Here is an 11,914-nt window from a genome sequence, read left to right as displayed (position 1 = left end):
ATATTCCTGTTACTGATGTCTTACAACTGAGCAGGTAATAATAGAATTATAGTTTTCTGGTTATTTATAATATGGATGCAACACATTGTGTATTAAAGAAAAAAATTTTAAAGGAGGTGATATTTCACCATTTCACTGGGTCCTCAAAATATATATACATATAAATCCAGTGGATAGAAAAAAGGGGTTAAGATATTCCAAGCAGGGAAATTTCATGTGTTGACAAGAAGTACAGAGAGCAAGGGGAAAGATAGTAAAGAGCAATGTGAATGAGTAATGGTTAATATCATGCATTTGGTATAAGATCAACCTTATTTTGACTCTTAATTCCCCCCACTTATTAACTTCATACTTGAGTAGGCTTAACCTTTTCTGAGCCTATTTATTTATCTATAGACATGAGAATTCAATGAGATGATGAATATGAAATATATAGCAAAGGTTCCAAACCATAATAAAGAATACTGGAAGTTATTATTGAGTTATTACTCATGTCGTTACTATGAGAAATGGCTCTTATTAGTATCTCAAGGATAGGTCTCTAAAGGCAGCATCCCCAAGGGCATGCCTCTCCATGCAGCACTCCCTTCTCAGTGACAACTCTTTTCCATCCTTGTCCACCATCTGCCATTACACTGGGTCCCACTCTCAATGACCATTACCCTGAACAACACTGATTTTTTAACCTCAAACAAATATTCTCTTAAGTCCCATTTTGTCAAAGCACCACTTTCTAAGAAATGTGGTAAAGCTAGTAAAATAAAATCCTATGTTAAATTAAAAATCAGTTTTTTTCTTTTTTGTTCAATCCCTCTACCCCCTGGCACCCCCTCCCTTTAGCTGTCAGCCTGCTCTTTCTCTCTGAGTCTGTCTCTATTTTGCTTGTTAGTTCAGTTTGTTCATTAGACACATATGAGTGAGATCATATGGCTATTATCTTTCTGTGACTGGCTTATTTCATTTAGCATAATGTTCTCCAGGTCCATCCATACTGTTGCAAAGGGTAAAATTTTACTTGCTTTTTATGGCCAAGTAGTATTCCATTGTGTAAATGCCCCATATTTGTTTTATACACTCATCTACTGATGGACACTTGGGCTGCTTCCATATCTTGGTGATTGTAAATAACTCTGCAATGAACATAGGAATGTTTATGTTCTTTCAAATTAGTATTTTGCGTTCCTTCAGATATATTCCCAGAAATGGGATTGCTGGGTCAAAAGGCAGAACCATTTAAAATTTTATTTTGCAGTATCTCCATACTGCTTTCCACAGTGGCTGCAACAATCTGCATTCCCAGCAACAGTGCAAAAGTGTTCTCTTTTCTTCACATCCTCGCCAGCACCTGTTATTTGTTGATTTATTGATTATGGCCATTCTGACATGTGTAAGACAATATCTCACTGTGGTTTTAACTTGCATTTTCTGATGGTCAGTGACATTGAGCATCTTTTCATATATCTCTTGGCCATCTGTATGTCTTCTTTGGATAAATGTCTATTCAGGTTCTTTGCTCATTTTTTAAATTGAGTTGTTCTTTTTTTGCGTGGAATTTTTTTAAGTTCTTTATAAATTTTGGATATTAACCCCTTATCAGATGTATTGGTGAATATGTTCTCCTATCCAGTGGGTTATTGATGTTTTCCTTTGCTATGAAAAACAGTGTGGTAATTGTGGTGGGTAGGAAGGTATAAAGAGACTAAATGGTAATAAAAAAAATAGAAAAAAAATTAAATTATCTTCAATTGAAATAGTATTCCTACCCTTGCAGAATATATCTATGCATTTTAAAAGTTCCCTTACTGAAATGATGTCTTAGACAAAGAATTTACTGAAATGGTGAGAATTTCAGATATAATTGCAGGCCTCAGGGAGAAATTTCCACACAGACATTTCCAGACCCCTGCAATGAATTATGCATAGGCAGCGTCTTCTACCAACATGAAGAGCCATCTCTGTAGACAGCATTAGACTGGGATCCAGGTTTGCATTCCATGCATTTCCAATTCTGTTGGTGGAAGATTTCATGGCACTATCCAGGTTATTCTTAGCATGTGTGGGTCATGAGTGATTCAGCATGATAAGACATCTCATTATCCCAAAGAAAGCCATCCAAAGGAACACGTGGATCTTGATTTCTTATTTTGCAACTCACTAGATTATTTTCCTTCCCTTATAGCTGATTTGGTTGCTGTCCAAATGAAGAAGGATCTTTTACCCCAAAATCTGCTCAACACTCAAAATGACGTGAACACCTAATTTAGGATCCATTTGGTCCTTGCTTTTCAAGTGTAGGCAGTATTCCAGCAGCATAGGCACTTCTTGATCCAGTAAGTCTTAGGTGGGGTCCAAGATTCCACATTTGTATGAGCTTCCAGTGCCACTGGTGCTGCTCCACACATGGCAACAAAGGTCAATCAGGATGCCTAGACTTCCACTCTCACCTGGCGGTAACAAGGCACCCAACCCTTTCTTTATAAACTACAAGGGTCCTATGAAAGCAGGCAGAATCAGGGACCAGGAATTTTATCCTCATCAGATCTCTGCCAGAGTGTCAGTGAAAACCAAGCGAGAAGGTAAGACTTCAACTACTATTTCAGTAGGCACTTCGAGTTTTCATTGCCATTGCCCTGGAAAGGAGTTCTCTGAAGCAAGGTGAACAAACTTATGTACTTCTTAAAATAAGGCAGTAGCTTTCAATCCATGCCTTGTTTAGTTTCCTCTACCCGTTAGCAAGCTTGTTCTCATCTTGTGAAATTCAACTCAAAAATTTTCTCCCCTGCCCATTTTAATTTTGATGTGCCTTGGTGTGGTCCTCCCTGGGTCTAGTATGATTGGGACTTTCTGTGCTTCCTGGACCTGTCTGTCTATTTACTTCCCCAAATTAGGGAAGTTTTCCTTCACTACTTTTTCACATAATTTTTAATTCTTGCTCTTCCTCTTCTCCTTTTGGCACCCCTATGATTCAGGTGTTGGCACATTTAAAGCTATCTCAGAGGTTTCTAACCTCTCTTAATTTTTTTTTCCATTTTTTTTTCATTCTTCTGTACTGGTTGACTGTTTATTTCTTCCTTATGTTCCAATTAATTGATTTGAACACTGGTTTCCTTTCCTTCACTACTAGTTTCATGTGGATTTTTCTTCATTTTACTTAGTATAACCTTCATTTCTTCCCTGTCATGCTTAATCGTTTCTGTCAAGTCTGTGAGCATCTTTATCACCAGTGCTTTAAACTTTGCATCTGTTAAGTTGGCCATCTCCTTGTCTGTTACATTAGATATTTCCTCATTGCTCAGTACTCCAATAGGAGCCTTGATCTGCTCCCATTTTGGGGCCATACTTCTCTGTCTCCTCATTTTGACTCCTTTCTATGTTTGCCTATGTGACTTAAGTAGAGCTGTTACACCTGTTTCATTGTAAGGGGCAGAGCCTTAGGTATTTATTAGTACTGGTGACCTATTTCACTAGATTGTGGCACTCTACATAGGGGAGGGGTCTGAGAGGGAACAATGTTACTTGTCCTGAACTCACCCCTTTTCCAGGTACTTCCCCTTTCCATACTAAACAATCTGCCTACTTTGAGAGATGGGCAGTTTGCTCCTCAGTCCCATTCTCCCACTGTTTTTCACAGTCAGAAGCAATGTGGTTCTATAATATTTCCTTGCAGCTGGAACCATGGGCTGCACAGTCTGGTCTGGGTCTAGGATGGGTCTGATTTGAGGCTTGGGTCACTTCCCAGTTTAAAATGTATAATTGTGTTTTTCACCACAGCTACAGTCCCTGTTCTGCTGCTGCTACTGCTGCCAGCCACTGCTACCTCTAGCCATGCTGCCAGCTGCTGCTACCAAGCACTGCCACCATAGCTGCTGCCATAGCCCTGCACTTGATTCTTCCTGTCCCGGCTCTGCCCCTCCTACCTTTCTGGCTATTTTGTCTTTATTTCTTTGTTGAACTTTTATGTAGTTTGATTTTCTGGATCTTCTAATTTTTTTAAGTTTTGAAGTGGTTGTAAATTCCTTCTTAGTTGTGAGGGAGGTACAGCGTGTCTACCTATGCTTCCATCTTGGCCAGAACCCACCTGAATTTTTAAGGAGACTTTCACTTCTTATTCCTTTTGAATACAAAATTGATCAGTTCTAAGAAAAAAATAAAGGCTCTGAAGTTGAAGAGTCCCTAGATAATACCAGCAGTACATGGACTATGCCCTCTGTGGGTTAAACAAGTTGCAGAACCAGTTAGACACAAGAGGCAACCCAAGGACTTAATTATGGTTTTAGCATAGTATAGCCCATTTCCATCCAATTACAATTCAGCACCATCCATGTTCAGTCCAAAAGATTTCTGAAGAATGGATTTTATTTTTGGTACAAATCATGAGTTATTCTTGGTTTTTAATAGCAACAAAGAAGGAAAAAAGATGGTACCTTTGCCTTGTCTGTGAGTACAACTTCTGGGACTCTGATTGCTGCAACCACTGTGGCCAATTAAAATAACACTATAACACAGAGCAGTGATGCATCCAATTTCCAGGTTCCAGATAATAGCAACAATGCCCCTGAAAGAGCAAGATTACTCATCCTTATTGGGAAAGGCCTTAGGTTTGTTGTCATCAGAGTAGAATAAAACACTGCATTCCCATGGAAAAGAAACTGGAGATTAATTTATAATCTACACTTGGGCAGAGATTTTAACAACCACATATGTCAGGCACAGAAACAGGACTGACCTATGGCTGCCAAAATTGGAGAAGCTTCTATTTTGGCAGCATAAACTAGAAAATTCTTAGTGTATTCTAGTTTTAGTACTCCTTCCTGAGTGAAGCAGCCAGGGAGTGTCAAGTTCCACAAGCCCTAATCTAGTACTCAACATTTGTTCTCTCCACGATGTTCTTCCACTAAAGCTACAACTTCCCCTTCCCATCTACAGATGGCATCATCATCATGAAAAATCTTCTCTCTGAAAATGCCAAACTCAGAATCCAGCATTTTGACATGATATTAGTGATTCCCTCCTCAGTCAATAACTGCTTTAAAATCCTTTAGTATCACCTCCCCCAACCTCTTTGGTTTATTGACCATGAAGGATGTAACTGATCAGTCATGAAAATAGAGCACTTCAGTGCAGGTTCTGCTGACAGTTGGAGAGCTCTGTGAGTGATGCAACCTTAAATTAGGGGGCCAGGACTCCCAGTATTCACTACCTGCTTGAGTTCTTGGTGTCTTGCCCTAGACCCCTTTTTCCTGTTTCTTCTGGGTCTCTATGATATGCAGGTTACTCCATGAGGCTGGAGATGTCCTCCTCTAAGCTGCTGATGGTGTGGTGCTGAGGATTATAGCCACTGAAGCTGTTGTGCAGGCTGTGGAAGGCATCTTGAACAACCTGCAGGTCACTCTTCCCTCTGTGAGTGATTGAAGCAGTACTCTTTCTTGCTAGTGGAAGAAGAAAACCATTGTTTCAAGAATTGTGACTATTGTAGTAGGTGACCTCATCTGCCTCTCTTTTCATATAATGAGCCAAAAGGACATCTTTGTATTCTAGTTCCTGTTCCAGACTCACCTGATGGTAACTGGCTTCAGACACTTTCTGGAGTGCTTCTTCCAACTTGGCTGGTGCTGCCGCAGGAGGTGATCCTTCTGCCCCAGCTTTTAAAAATATTATCCCAAAAGCTGGTTCCTCTCATCTAGTTTCCTCTGCAGATCCACATTCTGGCTCTGCAGCTCATCTTTGTTCATATTTGCCCTCAATAGTTTTTGTTTGAGCTGAAGAACAGATGTGTCCTGCTGAGTCAACCTCTGCTGCAAAGCATGTTTTATCCTCTGTAAGTTTCTGGCTTTTTGTTTACATTTCAGCAAGTCCTTCATTAGACCCTGGTTCTCCCCCATACTCTGATCCAGACGACATTGGATTATAATCAGTTGTTCTTTGGGATTGACTCCTGGTTCACAGAGAGCCAAGGACCCCTCATGTTCATCTTCAGGATCCATTGATCAAAATGCCTGTAGTTCTGATATATTTTCTTGGCTTCCTCCATTTCTTTTTCTAAATGTTCTTTTTGTTTCAACAGCTGTTTTTCTTATAAAGTTTCCAGGTTGTGAGACTATCTAGCCACTAGTCTTGGGGTAATGGAGTCTGCCTCTGTCCTGCTCTTTATTTTTTCAGAGTGAATAATCACAAAATTTTCCTTCTACTCTGACTGAGTGATAATAGATTTACTCTTGGTACTGTGAATAGGATTGGGTGAAGTCAGGCTGGAGGAGCTGGACTCAGATGGAGACCTTTTCTGTCCTTCATACTGCTGCACCAGAGCTCGCATGCTCCAGTATGGATTCTCAAACTCCTCACCCATGCGGCTGTTCCTCTGTTTGTATAAAAAAAAAAAAAGTGCTGTCCTGACCATGACATGTCATGACACATAACAACCAGAGCAGCAGGGCTCCTGGGCCACAGCAATAGTATAGTGTGGCTGATGACTTTACCAAGGGGCTCTGGAGTCCTGTCCTTGGCTTCTTGTCCTGCTAGAGTGAGGTTTGAAATGAGCTGCCATGGGAAGGACAAACTTCATGGTAGATTTTAGGGTTCTCTCCATAGTATCTTTAGCTGAAGTCTGGTGCACATGAATCTTTTGGAGTCCACAAATTGTACTACATTCTCCATGTTATTCTTCATCTCCTGTTCGTTTCTACGGCTCAGTTGTATCACATTCAGCTTTTCTCCTCTAACAATCTCAATGAGATATGCCAGGATCAACCCATCTTGAAGATCTTATTGCAGGCCCTGCACAGGCTTTGCCACTGGCCTCTTCTTCAGCTGGGCACTCACATCCAGGTCACATGTGCCTATAGTTGTTGCCAAGATCCATCAAATTCTCTCAAGAGAGTATAACTCAGAAGAGTAACATCCACTCTTTTATCATATAGTTTTCTGAGTTTTGATAAATTCACGACCATATAACTATCACCACAATAACACAGAATAGTTCCACCTTCCCAAATTCCCATATGTCCCCCTTTGAAGAAAATGCCTTCCTCCACTCCAACTTCAGGCAACCATTGAATTGTTCTTTGTCCGTTTACCTTAACCTTCTCCAAAATGGAAAATGGAAATTATACAATATATAGTCTTCTGAATCTGGCTTCTCAGCATTAGTTATTTGTTGTTGGTCCTGTGGTTTCATATATCAGTTGTTCATTTACCTTTACTGCTGGTAGCATCTATGGTATAGACAGACACAATTTGGTTATTTATTCATCCATTGAAGGACTTTGGGCTGTTTCCAGTTTTGGAAATTATGGATAAAGCTGCTATAAACTTTGGTTTATATGTTTTTAATTTCACTAGGGTAAATACTCCAGAGTGGGATTTATGACGTCCAATGTAACTATATGCTCAATTTTAAACAATGAGCATATTTTGAATGCACCAATTTGCTTTCCTGATTTGCTCTGTGATTTTTGGATCAGAAGTAAGTTCTAGGTCTAATTTTTAACATATAGCTACTCAATCTTGTTTCCCAGAGTAGGTGGTGAAAAGATTTTGAATATCACAGAGTTCTTTAAGAATTTTAAAGAAAAATTGCTCTATAAAGGCAGGTAATGAGTGGTTAGAAATTTCCTTGGTGATATTTATGTAGAAGAATTACAAGGAAGTAACTTTACCTCTTAAGAAACCACCATTTTCTGCATATCAGTCAGAAAATTTCCATCTAAGAAGGATTTTCTTGTTCTTTCATACCTAGCTTTTATCCTCCTACAGGGAGTCCTGGATTAACTTGACATACAGCAAATACCACATTTTAAACAAAATTAGTCTATTGTCATGAAGATATTTGATAATGATTAAAAAAAACTAGCACTGAAAGACCACTAAATAAACACTGGTATGTGGTAACATTATGTGGGTAACATTGCTGAGCATAAACAATATATTTTTATTATATCATATTATTAGTTCCATCAGTTTTTCTCAGTGGATAAGATGAACATGAGTTTCTTTTGTTAACATAGCTACATAGATTTACTGTTTTGGAGAAAAATCTCCTTCTTTCAAAAATAAGCAAGGACATCAGGGTAACCAACTATTCTCAGAAAAGTGTCTTTAATTTTTATTGGCATCTTAGAAAAATAAGATACCAAATAGTATATAAGAAGTTTATTTGTAGAGTTTATTTGACAAAAATAAAATCTATTACCTATATGAGTAGATCCATAAAGTTACAGCACTGATGTAATATAGATAAAAAGCTTTCATTTCAAAAAAAGTGTATTTGGCTTTAAATAACAGTGATTCAAATCAGAATAATTAGATTAAGAATCAACTATGGTTTTTATCCATTTTAAAATGAGAACCCAGTGATAAAAATTATCACAGCTTTTAGTTAAGAATGATATAATTTTGTTGAAATTATCAATAATTAATCTTAGGATGTAAGGATAATGTGCCACAATATTTTAAATAACAATCCAAATAGAATAATAAAAGTTATCATGATTGCTAAACCAAACTAGTCTATTCAAAAGAACATCATTCAGTACTCTGAACTATAAATTGGTCTTTTTTTTTAAACTAGTCTCATGTGACTTTCAAATAAACCAACATGAAAATCCTAGAATTGAAATAAATTTTCTTTACCTTCTTCTGTATATTTATGGTTGGTATTAGATTTTTAATAACTGGTAATTTATAAAATTTAATTTCTAGTCATAATTCAGGAAAAATGATACAGAAGCAATAGATGTCTTCTAATTGGTTTCAATTCTTTAGCAATTGCTTCAAAATGTTCAAATAATGAAATCAGATGCCTTGTATCATGACCTTTTATATAGAAATAATAGGTTCTTAATTATGGGTCTTTGGCTGGTATCAAAAATCAAACAGCAGAGTAGTAAGAGAGGAGATTCATCATTAGGGATTCAGGCTTCATCCTGTGCCAAGAAAGGAAACTCACAGGAGCATCTCTCAGAGCATTATTAAGTTACTGAAACCTACTTTCTTTTTTGGATTAGTAAAGTGATACATTGTTGATTCCTAAAATTTGTAATTTAAGATAATTTCTTTGCACCTTTTGTATGTCCTCTTCGAAGTGTTTGTTCAGGTCCTTCGCCCATTTTTTATTCGGGTTGTCTGTTTTCTTGATGTTGAGTCATGAAAGCTCTTTATATATTTTGGAGATCACTCCCTTGTATGAGATATCATTGTAAAATATGTTTTCCCATATGGTTGGTTTCCTTTTCATCTTGCTGATGTTTTCTTTTGCTGGGCAAAAACTCTTTAGTTTGAGATAGTCTCATTTGTTTATTTTTCTTTATTTCTATTGCCTTAGGAGAGGTATCCACGAAAATATTGTTACATGAGATATCTGAAATTTTCCTGTCTATGTTTTCCTCTAGGACTTTTATGGTGTCACAGCTTACATTTAAGTCTTTGATCCATCTTGAGTTTATTTTCATGTGTGGTGTAAGTTAGTGGTCTAGTTTCATTTTTTTTTTTGCATAAACACATGAAAAAATGCTCAACATCACTAGCCATTAGAGAGCTGCAAATAAAAACCACAATGAGATACCACCTTACACCTGTCAGAATGGCCATCATCAACAAATCAACAAACAACGAGTGCTGGAGAGGATATAGAGAAATGGGAACCCTACTGCACTGTTGGTGGGAATGCAGACTGGTGCAGCCACTATGGAAAACAGTATGGAATTACCTCAAAAAACTAAAAATGGAACTGCCTTTTGAACCAGCGATTCCACTGCTAGGATTATACTCGAACAATCCTGAAACCCTAATTCAAAAGAACTTACGCACCCCTATGTTCATAGCAGCCCTGTTTACAATAGCTAAGTGCTGGAAACAGCCTAAGTGCCCATCTGTAGATGAGTGGATCAAAAAAACTGTGGTACATTTACACCATTTACACAATGGAATACTATGCAACAGAGAGAAAGAAGGAACTCCTGCCATTTGCAACAACATGGATGGAACTAGAGAGAATTATGCTTAGTGAGATAAGCCAGGCAAAGAAAGAAAAATACCATATGACATCACCTAATACAGGAAACTAAAGAACAACATAAACAAATGAACTAAATAGAACAAGGAGCAGAATAAAAGTCAATGGGGGGAGGGGGAAGGGAGAGAAGGGTGATAAGTGAGGGAAGGGTTTAGTCAAAGAACATGTATAAATGACTCATGGACATGGACAATGGGCAGGGATATGATTGTGGGAGGAGGGGTGGGCTGGGTGGAGAGGGAGCAATGGGGAAAAGTGGGACAACTGTAATTAAAAAACCAAAAAATAAAAATTAAAAAAATGCAAATAAACATAAAAAAATATAATTTCTCCACATGGTATACAGCAAACCATAAGATTTTTTTGATAATTTTCAGTTTCATCAGAATATAATTATTACTTTGTGTGAGTCCACTGCAGTGTTAGCACAGAGTCTGCATAAACTGTGGCTCAAGGGACTGCTTTCTCAGAAATGTGAGGCATTCAGGATTACCTTATAGGGAATAAGGTCTTGATGACTCTTCGTGAGTAAACAGTCAGGTTACAATTTCTTCTTAAAATGAAAAAGTAAGAAGAAGAAATTAAGAAAACAAAGAACAAAGTAGTTTTGAAATGTAAATATATATATATTTTTTTTTTCACTTAGAAATTTTGTAATTTCATATTCTGTAAGTAATATCTATTAGAGTGCTGGGACTTATTGCATTTTTTGGAGATGTAGAAAAAACTTAGTCTCCACAACCACTATGTGCCTGACTGACCAAGGTACAGCTTTCAGAGGGAGAACAGATCAGCTGAGCAGGGTATCCATTTTTGTTATTAAGTTTGAAGTTCTAGGATCAAAGTGTCTTTGAGTGATTTATTATTTCTTTTTTCAAATATGCCAATTACAGACAGATAATTTGTAAAGTGATTTATTTTTTTCAATAAAATTTTATTGATTATGCTATTAAAGTTGTCCTGATATTTTCCCCATTGCTCTCTCCACCCAGCACATGCCAACTACCTCAGGCAATCTCCCGCCATTGTTCTTGTCCATAGGTCATGTGTATAAGTTCTTTGGCTACTCCATTTTCTATAATACACTTTACATCCCCATGGCTATTCCATAACTACCTTTTTGTATATATTTTTTGAAAATAAAAATAATTTTATTGAAATATAATCTTAGGCCTTGAGAAATAAGGGTTATGTAGCTGTGGAAAACAAAGTGTACATGTTATTTATGGAAGAAATACTTCAATTTATTAGCCCTGGCTGGTTTAGCTCAGTGGATTGAGCGTCGGCCTGCGAGCTAAGTGTCGCTGGTTCGATCTTCCAGTCAGGGTACATCAGAGAAGGAAAACTCTGACTCCAAAAAACCTCCGCTGCCTTGCGGCATACCTCTTCAGGGGAAAGGCTAGGGGAGTAAACCCCGACAGAAAATCCGGAGCCGGAGTCCCTAAGGCGGTTTGACGTTGTAGTCAACACCGGCAACTCCTGCGGCGCACCTGAAGCCAAGCTGTATTGACTCCGTCTTTCCCTTGGATCCTTCAGCTGCGAAGAGAGGGGGGGTCTGCTGCATGGGCAACAGCAGACCCTCCATATTACCCTGCCCAGGCTCTGTAGCTTCAGCGTCATCGCAAGATGTCGATACAACACGGGAGGAGACAGATACCATGTCACTCCCGAGTCGGACTGCACAGCCATTCTCGGCGGTGCAGATAGACTCTTAAGAAGCTACACCATCGTCTCTCGAGACGGACGGCTGCCGACGACTTCAATTTATTACTAAAAATTATAAATGGTGAAGAGTAGGTTGGTGATGAATAAAAAATTCAAATTAAGTTGGATTTCAGTATTTCAGTGAAATGGTAATTAAGAAAAATATTTCATCTTTTAGTTAAAAAAGTCTTTGTTGAAGAT

The 11,914-nt window shown here is 38.0% G+C and overlaps 1 pseudogene; it reads right to left on the bottom strand.

Annotated features, from left to right (window-relative positions):
- Positions 1-4,862: 4,862 nt before the first annotated feature.
- On the bottom strand, positions 4,863-6,947 carry LOC150003087 (dixin pseudogene; annotated as a pseudogene).
- Positions 6,948-11,914: the final 4,967 nt, after the last annotated feature.

Source organism: Furipterus horrens, unplaced genomic scaffold, assembly GCF_987537825.1.
Source record: "Furipterus horrens unplaced genomic scaffold, mFurHor1.1.pri manual_scaffold_8, whole genome shotgun sequence".
Lineage (NCBI taxonomy): Eukaryota > Metazoa > Chordata > Mammalia > Chiroptera > Furipteridae > Furipterus > Furipterus horrens.
This window is presented reverse-complemented; position numbering and strand designations above follow the sequence as displayed.